General features: G+C 39.7%; 1 long non-coding RNA gene across 2 annotated transcripts in view; it reads left to right on the forward strand.

The window, feature by feature from the left end:
• Positions 1 to 10,000, forward strand: part of LOC138865289 (uncharacterized) — a 257,019-nt gene that overhangs the window by 10,226 nt on the left and 236,793 nt on the right. For both annotated transcript variants that reach the window (XR_011399363.1, XR_011399362.1), the window contains exon 2: positions 6,905 to 7,340. This is a non-coding gene — a long non-coding RNA (uncharacterized lncRNA). The remainder of the gene's footprint in view (positions 1 to 6,904; positions 7,341 to 10,000) is intronic.

Below are 10,000 nucleotides of genomic sequence, written 5' to 3' on the forward strand. Positions count from 1 at the left end.
CCTCTTGCTCTTCACTTTTTTTTCTGGTTTCGTTCCTTTATTTCTTGTTTTTTTTTATTTCTCTTTTGCATTTATCCCTCTTTTTGTTCCGTTTATGTTCTTTTCTTTCGTTTTTCACCTTTCCCTTTCCTCTTCCTTCCCTTTCTCTCTCCTTTCCCTCTCTTCTTCCTTCTCTTTCTCTCTCCTTTCCCTATCCTCTTCCTTCCCTTTCTCTCTCTTTTCCCTCTCCTCTTCCTTCCCTTTCTCTCTCCTCTTCCTCTCCTTCGTTATCCCTTCCTTCTCCCTTACCGTCTATTTTCCGATTTATCACCCCCCTTTTCTTCCTACCCCAATTCCCCTTCTGTTACCTTTCCTTTTGCCTCTTCTATCTCCCCCAATGCTTCTTTCCCTTCCCGCTCTCCCCTCCTCATCTCTTATCAAATTCCTCGTTCCCGTCTGCTTCACACTCATCTTTCCCCTTCCCTTACCCCCCCCCCCCTTCTACTTACCCTTCCTTCCCCTCTATCCCCTCTATCCCTCTCCCCTTCCCTCTACTCCTCTCCTCCCTCCTCCCCCTACCAATCTTCCCATCTTTCCTCCTTTCCCCTTCCCTTCCTTTCCTTTCTCCCCTCTTTCTCACATATCTCCTCCTCCAAACCTTCCACCTTTCTCCCCTCTTCCCCACCTTTCCCCTTTCTCTTTTCTGTCTCTCTCTTCCCCTCCTTTCCTTCTTCCACCTCTTCAAAATTTCCTTTCTATTTCCCCTCTTCCCTTTCTATCCCTCCCTCCCCTTCTTTCCCCTTCCTCCACCACTTTCTTCTATTTTCCTTTTCCCTCCTCTTCCCTTTCTCTCCCTACCCTCCTTTCCTTCCTCCACCTCTGCAACCTTTCCCTTCTGTTTCCCCTCTTCCTTCCCCCTTCCCCTCCCCCTCTTTTCCTTCTGTTTCCCCTCTTCCTCCCCCTCCCCCCCCTCTCCCTCCTTTCCCTTCTGTTTCCCTCTTCCTTCCCCCTTTCCCCCCCTCCTTTCCCTTCTGTTTCCCCTCTTCCTTCACCCCTTTCCCCTCCCTCACCTTTCCAACCTTTCCCTTCTATTTCCCCTCTTCCTTCACCCTTTCCCCCTCCCCCTCCTTTCCCTTCTGTTTCCCCTCTTCCCTTCCCCCTCCCACCTTTCCAACCTTTCCCTTCTATTTCCCCTCTTCCTTCCCCCCTTTCCCTTCTGTTTCCCATCTTCCTCCCCCTTCCTCTCCAACCTTTCCCCTCTATTTCCCTTCTTCCTCCCCTTTCCCCCTCTCCCTCCTCTCCAACCTTTCCCTTCCATTTCCCCTCTTCCTTCCCCCCTTTGCCCCCTCCCCCTCTTTTCCCCTCTCCTAGGTGGCAAATAACAAGGACCGACATCCACGCTTTCCCCTCAGATTTTTTTTCAGCTCCCGATTAATTATTCAGATAATCATTCGCACAAGTAAGGCGTGTGCTCAGTGCTCAGGGGGAGGAGAGAGGGAAGAGGGGAAGGGGGGTTAGGGGGAGGGGAGAGGAAATAGGGGGGAGAGGAGGAAGAGGGAAGAGGGGGAAAGAGGAAAGAGGGGAAGGGAAAGGGAGAGAGAGAGGGAAAGGGAAAGGGGAGAAGGGGAAAGGAAAGAAGGGAGAAGGGGGAAAGGGAAAGGGGGAGAGGAGGAAAGGAGAAGGAGGGAAAAGGAGAGGAAGGAAGAAAGGAAAAGGAGAGAAGGGGTAGGAGAGTGGACAAGGGAAGTGTTTATTATGTTTGTAACAATAACATTATTGTTATTGTTGCTGTTATTGTGAATGATACTATTATTATTGTTATTTTTATCATCATTGTTATTATTATAACTGATATTTTTTGTTATTGTTACTTTTGTTATTATTGTTATCATTTTCATCATCGCTATTATTATTATCATTATTGCCATTATTATTATTATTTTCATCATAATCATAATTATTGATATCTTTATTATTATTATTATCATCATTATTCACATGGTAATGATAATGATTATAATGATAATGATGCCTTTGATAATGATAATAATGAAAATAGCAATTATATTGATAATTGATATAATAATGATAGGAAAATAATGATGAATATGATAATGATAGGAACATAATGATGATAATAATAAAAATGACCATAATGACTATAAGAATAATCAGCACTTAAAAAGGTAATAATGATTACACTAATGATAGCATAATTAGAGAAGAGTGAGGTTAATGGTAATAGTAATAAGGGGGATAATGATGAAAAGGACATTGATTATTTTGTGGTTGTTTTTGTTATTATTATTAGAATTATGATTATAATAATCGTTGTTTTACTATGGTCAATGTATCATAGGTATTGTTATTACGTTTGTTATTATTGTTATTGTTGTTTTTTATTATTGTTATTGCTGCTTTTGTTTTAATTCATATTGCTTTTGTTATTATCATTATGATTTTTGTTAATACTATTATTGTTATTATTTTATAATATTATTATAATAATGATACTTATGGCAATTATTGGTATTATTATTATTACATTGTCATTATCATTATTGTCATTATTAGTATTATCATTATCATTATTATTATCGCTTCCTTCCCCACCTTGGCTCTCTTTCTCTTTCTTTCTTTCTTTCTCTTCCCATTTTCCTCGTCTCTGTCTCCTCTTTTTATCTCTTCCTTCCTCGCCTTGTCCCCTTTTTCTCTGCCTCCACATTCCCCATTCTTCTATTCTTCTCCGTCTTGCCGGCAGACTTCGGAGACAACCAGTCTGGCTCTCCGTCTTTTTAGGGTTTTTGAGGCGCCTTCGGGAGGAGGTGGAGGGGGTGGAGGTGGTGGAGGGGGTGGTGGAGGGGTTGGAGGTAGAGGTGGTGGTGGTGGAGGAGGAGGGGGTGGTGGGGGGAGGGGGTGGTGGAGGTGGAGGGGGTGGTGGAGGTGGGAGGGAGAGGTGGAGGTGGAGGTGGGAGGTGGAGGTGGAGGGGGTTGGAGGAGGAGGGTGGAGGTGGTGGTGGTGGAGGAGGGGGTGGAGGGGTGGAGGAGGGGTGGAGGTAGAGGTGGTGGTGGTGGAGGAGGAGGGGGTGGAGGTGGTGGTGGAGGGAGGAGGAGGGAGGTGGAGGAGGTGGAGGAGGAGAAGGAGCAGGTCGAGGAGGTGGAGGAATAGTAAGGAGGGGGTGGTGGAAGTGAAAGAGCAAGTGGAGGTGGAGAAGGAGGAATAGTAAGGGGGAGGAGGGAGGATTTGAAGAGCGATTCAGTGAGGTGGAGGAAGGAAGAGGAGGGAGAAGGAGGAAGGAGGAGAACAATACAAGGAGGTGGAGTAAGGAGGAGGAGGTGGGGCAAGGAAGAAGGCGGGGCAATATACGAAGATACCAGAAGACAAGGGCTAAGGAGGGGATGAGGAGGAGGAAGAGGTAATTAGGGGGAGGGGGAAGAAGGAGGAATGGGGAACATGAGGAGGTGGGACTGAGTGAAGAGGAAAGAGGTGTATGGGAAGAGGAAAGAATAATAATAATATATTTATATGTGTGTTTGTGTGTGTTGTGTGTTTGTGTGTGTTTGTGTGTGTGTGTGTGTTCGTGTGTGTGTGTGTGTGTGTGTGTGTGTGTGTGTGTGTGTGTATGTGTGTTTGTGTGTGTGTGTGTGTGTGTGTGTGTGTGTGTGTGTGTGTGTGTGTATGTGTGTTTGTGTGTGTGTGCACGCGCGCATCGTGTATGTGTATGTGTGTCTCTTTGTATCTTTTTCCTCCTCTATGATACTAACGTAAGTAATGAATTATAATAAAATTATTGATGAATTATCCTTCCTTTCTGTGACATCTCTGGCTGAGGATCATTTACAAGTCATATTTTATTCCGAATGATTTGGGACATCATAAAGACTTTATTAGATGTGCATGTGTGTGTGATTATGTGTGTGTGTGTGTGTGTGTGATTGTGCGTGTGCGTGATTATATGTGTATGCGTGCACGACCACACACGCATACACATATAATCTCTCACACGCACGACCACACACGCATACACATATAATCACACACACATGCACAATTATATGTGTATGTGTGATCGTGCATGTGTATGCGTGTGTGATTGTGTATGTGTGTGTGATTATATGTGTATGCGTGTGTGATTGTGTATGTGTGTGATTATATGTGTATGCGTGTGTGATTTTGCATGTGTGTGTGTGACTATTTGCGTCGATTTCTGTCTCTCCTTATATTCGCTTTCATACATAATCTCTACCTTCTGTCGGTCTATTTATTTCATCTACTATTTTCCTCCTTTATCCAAGCTTGCCCCTCCCCCCCCTCCCCCCTATTTTCCGCCCAATCATCCAGTTCACTGAGTAATATCTCAACATTTGGGCGGTTTGGAATGCTTCCAGCCCCCCCCCCCCCCGCTCGCTTATTACAACGGCGGACAGACGTCTGTTTGTCTGTTTCTCTCTCTCTCTGTCTGTCTGTGTGTCTGTTTCTCTCTCTCTCTCTGTCTGTCTGTTTGTCTCTCTCTCTTACTCTCTCTGTCTGTTTCTCTCTCTCTCTTTCTCCTTTTCGCTCCCTCTCTCTCTCTCTCTCTCTCTCTCTCTTTCTCGTTCTCTCTCTGCCTCTCTCTCTCTCTCTCTCTCTCTCTCTCTCTCTCTCTCTCTCTCTCTCTCTCTCTCTCTCTCTCTCTGTCTCTCTCTCTCTCTCTCTCTCTCTCTCTCTCTCTCTCTCTCTCTCTCTCTCTCTCTCTCTCTCTCTCTCTCTCTCTCTCTCTCTCAACCCGGGAATCCACATCATATCCTCATTTCTCAAAAAAATCTAAAGATAGCAAATAATCTGGAAATGGCCACACTGCCAAAAATAATGCTGACTGGCTTTTTTTTAAAGTTTTGTGTCCATCGCTGGGAAATGTCATAAAATTGATTATTGATTCATGGGTATTAAGAAATATTATACGATTAATTATATGAGTTTCTACGATTAATTATATGAGTTTCTACGATTAATTATATGAGTTTCTACGATTAATTATATGAGTTTCTACGATTAATTATATGAGTTTTTACGATTAATTATATGAGTTTCTACGATTAATTATATGAGTTTCTACGATTAATTATATGAGTTTTTACGATTAATTATATGAGTTTTTACGATTAATTATATGAGTTTTTACGATTAATTATATGAGTTTTTACGATTAATTATATGAGTTTTTACGATTAATTATATGAGTTTCTACGATTAATTATATGAGTTTCTTGTTTCCATTGTTGAGTTCTACTACTTTCAAGCATACAGACAAAAAATCGAACTGTATGATGTATGCTTAGGAGAATTTGTGTGATAATTAATGATATTTTGTTTTCGTAATAATGGTGACAATTATAGCGAAGTGATGTTAATTATAATGATAAGTGTAGTAGTAGATGTAATAGCCAAAGTATTAGTGAGGATTTATATGGTGATATTGATAATGATGTGAATTGACAGTATCGAGAAAAATAAAATTAGTATTAATGATCATGGTAATAATGATAATGATAGTAATGATAAGAGTAATGGTAAATATAATGGTAACAATAAAGTGTATGATAAAAGGAAAAAGAAAAAGAATATAATAACACATGAAAGGAAAATAAATAACTCGGACATTTTTCTCTTCGTGATCGAAAATAGAGAAATAAAAATAAGGTCAGAATAGACTAGAAAATGTCAATAATATAATTGCAAAAGAAGATGATAGAAAATAATAATGATAATAATAATGTACAAGCAAATAATGAAAATAAAGTAATGATGGTATAATAGAAAATTATAATATTAATAAAGTGGGAAAAGCAATGTAATGATAATAATAATAATAATAATAATAATAATAATAATAATAATAATAATAATAATAATAATAATAATGATAAAGTGGGAAAAGTAATATAATGATAATAATAATTAGAAGACAGAATAGAGTAGAAAATATCAAGACAGCGAATCTCTCCCTTCTTGCGAGCCTCAGGGGAACGCAAATGGCGATTCTTTTTTTTTTTTTTTTGGGGGGGGTATGGCAGGGTTGATTTTATTTATTTATTTATTTTTATTTTTTTATTATTTTTTTTAATTCTCGGATCGCAAGTCGATGTGTTTTTTTTCTGCTTTTATTCTATTTTTTTTTAATTATTGTAGTTTATCTCTGTCTCTCTTTCTCTCTCTCTCTCTCTCTCTCTGAATTAGCCGCTCCTTTTATATTCTCGTACGGCAGTACATAGACCAACAAAGAGTGGTGAAGGGGGGGTTAAATAGTGGTTAGATTTTTATTTATTTATTTGTAATCTCATCACTGCCCATATTCCCATTGCAGTTTATTTTGTAATGGATGTTTGTTTACTGACTATAAATGAGTGTTAACTAATTCGTTTGTTTTCCATTTGTTCTGTGTGTGTGTTCCTTTTTTGGGGGGGGGGGGGGCTGTAGATCGTTGATTTTTTTAATTATCTGTTTTATCTTTTCATTTATCTTTTTTTTTTTTTTTTTTTTTTTTTTGAGTTATTGTGAAGATTATCGTAAAACAACACCAATTTCTCCCATATTACTATCTGTGCCCCGAAATTACAATTACTGAAACTTTTGTTATATCAGTGCACCTCGAGTGATTGCAATGCATGTTGCGAAAACGACCCTGGAAAAACGGAAGCAAAAGCGTTTTATTATAATGATAATATTTATTATGATGATTATTATTAATTAATATGAAAATAACAAAGTGTAATAAGAGAGACAGACAAGGTGTGTGATACGTCTGTATTTGCAGTGTTTTATCTGATAAAGTGTATTTTGATGTGTACTTTGAAGTGTTTTAGTGCGAAGAAAGATGAAGATAAATAGGGAAAAAAAGATAGTGATTGTTAATATCTTCTCTTCTTGGGTGTGGGTCTCTTGCAGGAAATTATCGTGATAAACGTCTATGTGACTTTAAGAATAAGCCTCTTTTCCTTTGTTCTTTTCGTTTCGTTGTGTCCGAGTGTCTGTGGCCTTCCTCGGGCCTATGGATCTATAACGAAATAACGAAGCCGCGATGCCAGCATGACCGAGAGCGAGGCGCGGGCGAGAGGGCAATGGAGCGCAGCATGAAGGCCAAATTTATGCGATGGCTGTGTGCATAGCAGCTCGTCCCAGGAGTACCGAGCGGCAGCAGCAGAAGAAGAGGAAGAGGGAGGAGGAGGAGGAGGAAGAAGAAGAGGAGGAGGAGGAGGCGGCGGCGGGGGAGCCAGGCGTACCAACCGTCGTCCGAATTTTGTCATAGAAGGGAGGCGTCGGCGTGACAAGTGGCAGCCATGTTTGCCATGACGGAGTACCTCGGGGACATCGGCCGTCTCGCGTAAGTGGACTTTCGTTGGACTGTCGCTTAGGAAATTGGGGTTTGAGGACTTTTGGTTAAGGGGAGAAAACGGAATTGAAGATCTACTTAAAAAGATTAATTTTAGAGAAGATAAAATAGAGAAACAGATTTGAGAACTTTTGTTAAAGAGGAGAAAATAAATTTGAAAATCTACTCAAAAAGATATTATTTTAGAGAAGATAAAGTAGAGAATTTTAGATTTGAAGACTTTTGTTTAAGAAGAGAAAACGGAATTGAGAATCTATTTAAAAAGATATAATTTTAGAGAAGATAAAGTAGAGAAATTGAGATTTGAGGACTTTTGTTTTAAAGGAAAAAATAAAATTGAAAATCTACTTTAAAAGTATAATTTTAAAAATATTATTTTAGAGAAGATAAAGTAGAGAAATTGAGATTTGAGGACTTTTGTTTAAGAAGAGAAAATGGAATTGAAAATCTACTTAAATAGATATAATTTTAGAGAAGATAAAGTAGAGAATTTTAGATTTGAGAACTTTTGTTTAAGAAGAGAAAATGGAATTGAAAATCTACTTAAAAACATATACTTTTAGAGAAAGTAAAGTAGAGAAACATTTACTTAAAAAAAAAAAATGTAACGTAAGAGAAGAGAAGAAAAAAAATGCATTTAAAAAAATATATATTCCTTAGAAGAAAATTAGCTTGAAGAACAATTTTGTAAAAGATTCATTGTCATTTAAGATCATGGTGTTTAGGATATATAAAAAAAGGGTCAATATACCCTGTGGAATCTAAGGCCCAATTTCATCATTTAGCGTTTCAAGTATATGTAAATTTGGATAAAGTAATAATTCTTTTGAATTGAGGTTTTCATTGTAAACAGTTTCAAATGTTCTTCAGTTAAATGTAATTTTGTTTATTGAATGACCAAATCCCACAATCAAATGGGTATTGTAATGGCTATAAATATTGATGTTATTGCAACACTAATCATATATATTTTTTTGTGGTTAATTATTTCTAATTGATATTGCTTCATTAATTAGAGTAACCTAATGTTTGTAATTATTTGTATATAAGTTTCATTTAAAAAAAATCAATGTTAATTTGTGTTGATCTTAACGCAAAGGAAAATGTGAAGCAATTTTGTGTTTTATATTTTTCTTAGTTTTAAAGAAATTAATAAATACCTGTTTATCGTATCTTATGATGAACCTGATGTAATGTATATATATATATATATATATATATATATATATATATATATATATATATATATATATTAACAATATGCTTCTAATGACCAGAAAAAATCCAATATATGCATCAAGAAGAAAATTTGTCGCTGAAACGATGAAACGAAAAAGAAGAAAAAATAAATGAAAAAAGTATATAATAAATGTATGCCAAGTGGATAAGAGAAGATTTTGAAAAAAGGAAAATATTAAGAATGCACACACACACACACACACACACACACACACACACACACACACACACACACACACACACACACACACACACACACACACACACACACACACACACACACACACACACACACACACATACACACACACACACACACACAAACACACAAACACACACACACACAAACACAACACACACACACACACACACACACACACACACACACACACACACACACACACACACACACACACTCACACACACACACACACACACACACACACACACACACACACAGAGTCATGGGACCTTCAGTCAAGGATTCCTCAAGGCTTGTGCCTCCCCTCAGCCTGATAATCGTCGCCATGGCAACGGGAGATTGTCTCACGATATTTCTCACCTTCGCCTCGTGCTCACGGCTAGGTGGCACCTGCGAGACCGGCCTCTTGACCCCTAGCCGTTACCCCTGACCCATAGCCTTGACCCCTGGCTGGCCTTGACCCCCTAAGGCCCTTGTGACCCCCCCCCCCCCGGTTGTCGCCTTTGACGTGGAGGGAACGCGTTTGAGAAGGGGGCGGGGGAGTGGGGTGGGGGGGGGGCAATGAAAGGAAGAGCGGCGACACTCTCACGCATTCTCGCTTTGGCACCGCGGTCGGCGGGTTTATCTGACCTCGGGTGGCACTCTCCCGGACCTTAAACTCGGGGCTTGTGGCACTCTGGAGATCAATGGCGCCCATCATCAAGACTAAGTGACCTGCTTGAGAGACAAGGGGAGTGACCAGCGCCGCGCAGTGCCGCATGTTGGCACTGTATTCCTTCTGGCACGCTGCAGCCGAGCGCCAGCAGGAAGGGAAGCCGAAAGGGAAACCGTGTGGCGTCGAGAATGCTACTTAGGTTTCGTTTTGCTTCGAGTTGAAACAGGGATCCACTTCGATCTATCTCTCTAATCTATCTCATCTCTCTATCTATCTATCTCTCTGTCTCCCCCTCCTTTGTTCTTTCTCTCATCATCATGCATTGTTCTACGTCTTTTTTTGACTTATCCCCCCCCCTCCCCCCATAATGAGAAGCAAATTTTCCTCGCTGCAAATCAAGCGTCGAGAGCCAAGAGTCCCAATAGGAGAAGCTCGTGGACTTCCAGACAGCTTCACTTGTGGGATAGGAGACCCCGTGTGGACCTTCGCGAAAGGGAAAGGGAAAATGGGACAGCAGGCAGAACCTAGAGCTTTTTTATTTATTTTATTTGTTTT

The sequence above is a fragment of the Penaeus vannamei genome, chromosome 20, assembly GCF_042767895.1.
Source record: "Penaeus vannamei isolate JL-2024 chromosome 20, ASM4276789v1, whole genome shotgun sequence".
Classification (NCBI taxonomy): Eukaryota; Metazoa; Arthropoda; class Malacostraca; order Decapoda; family Penaeidae; genus Penaeus; species Penaeus vannamei.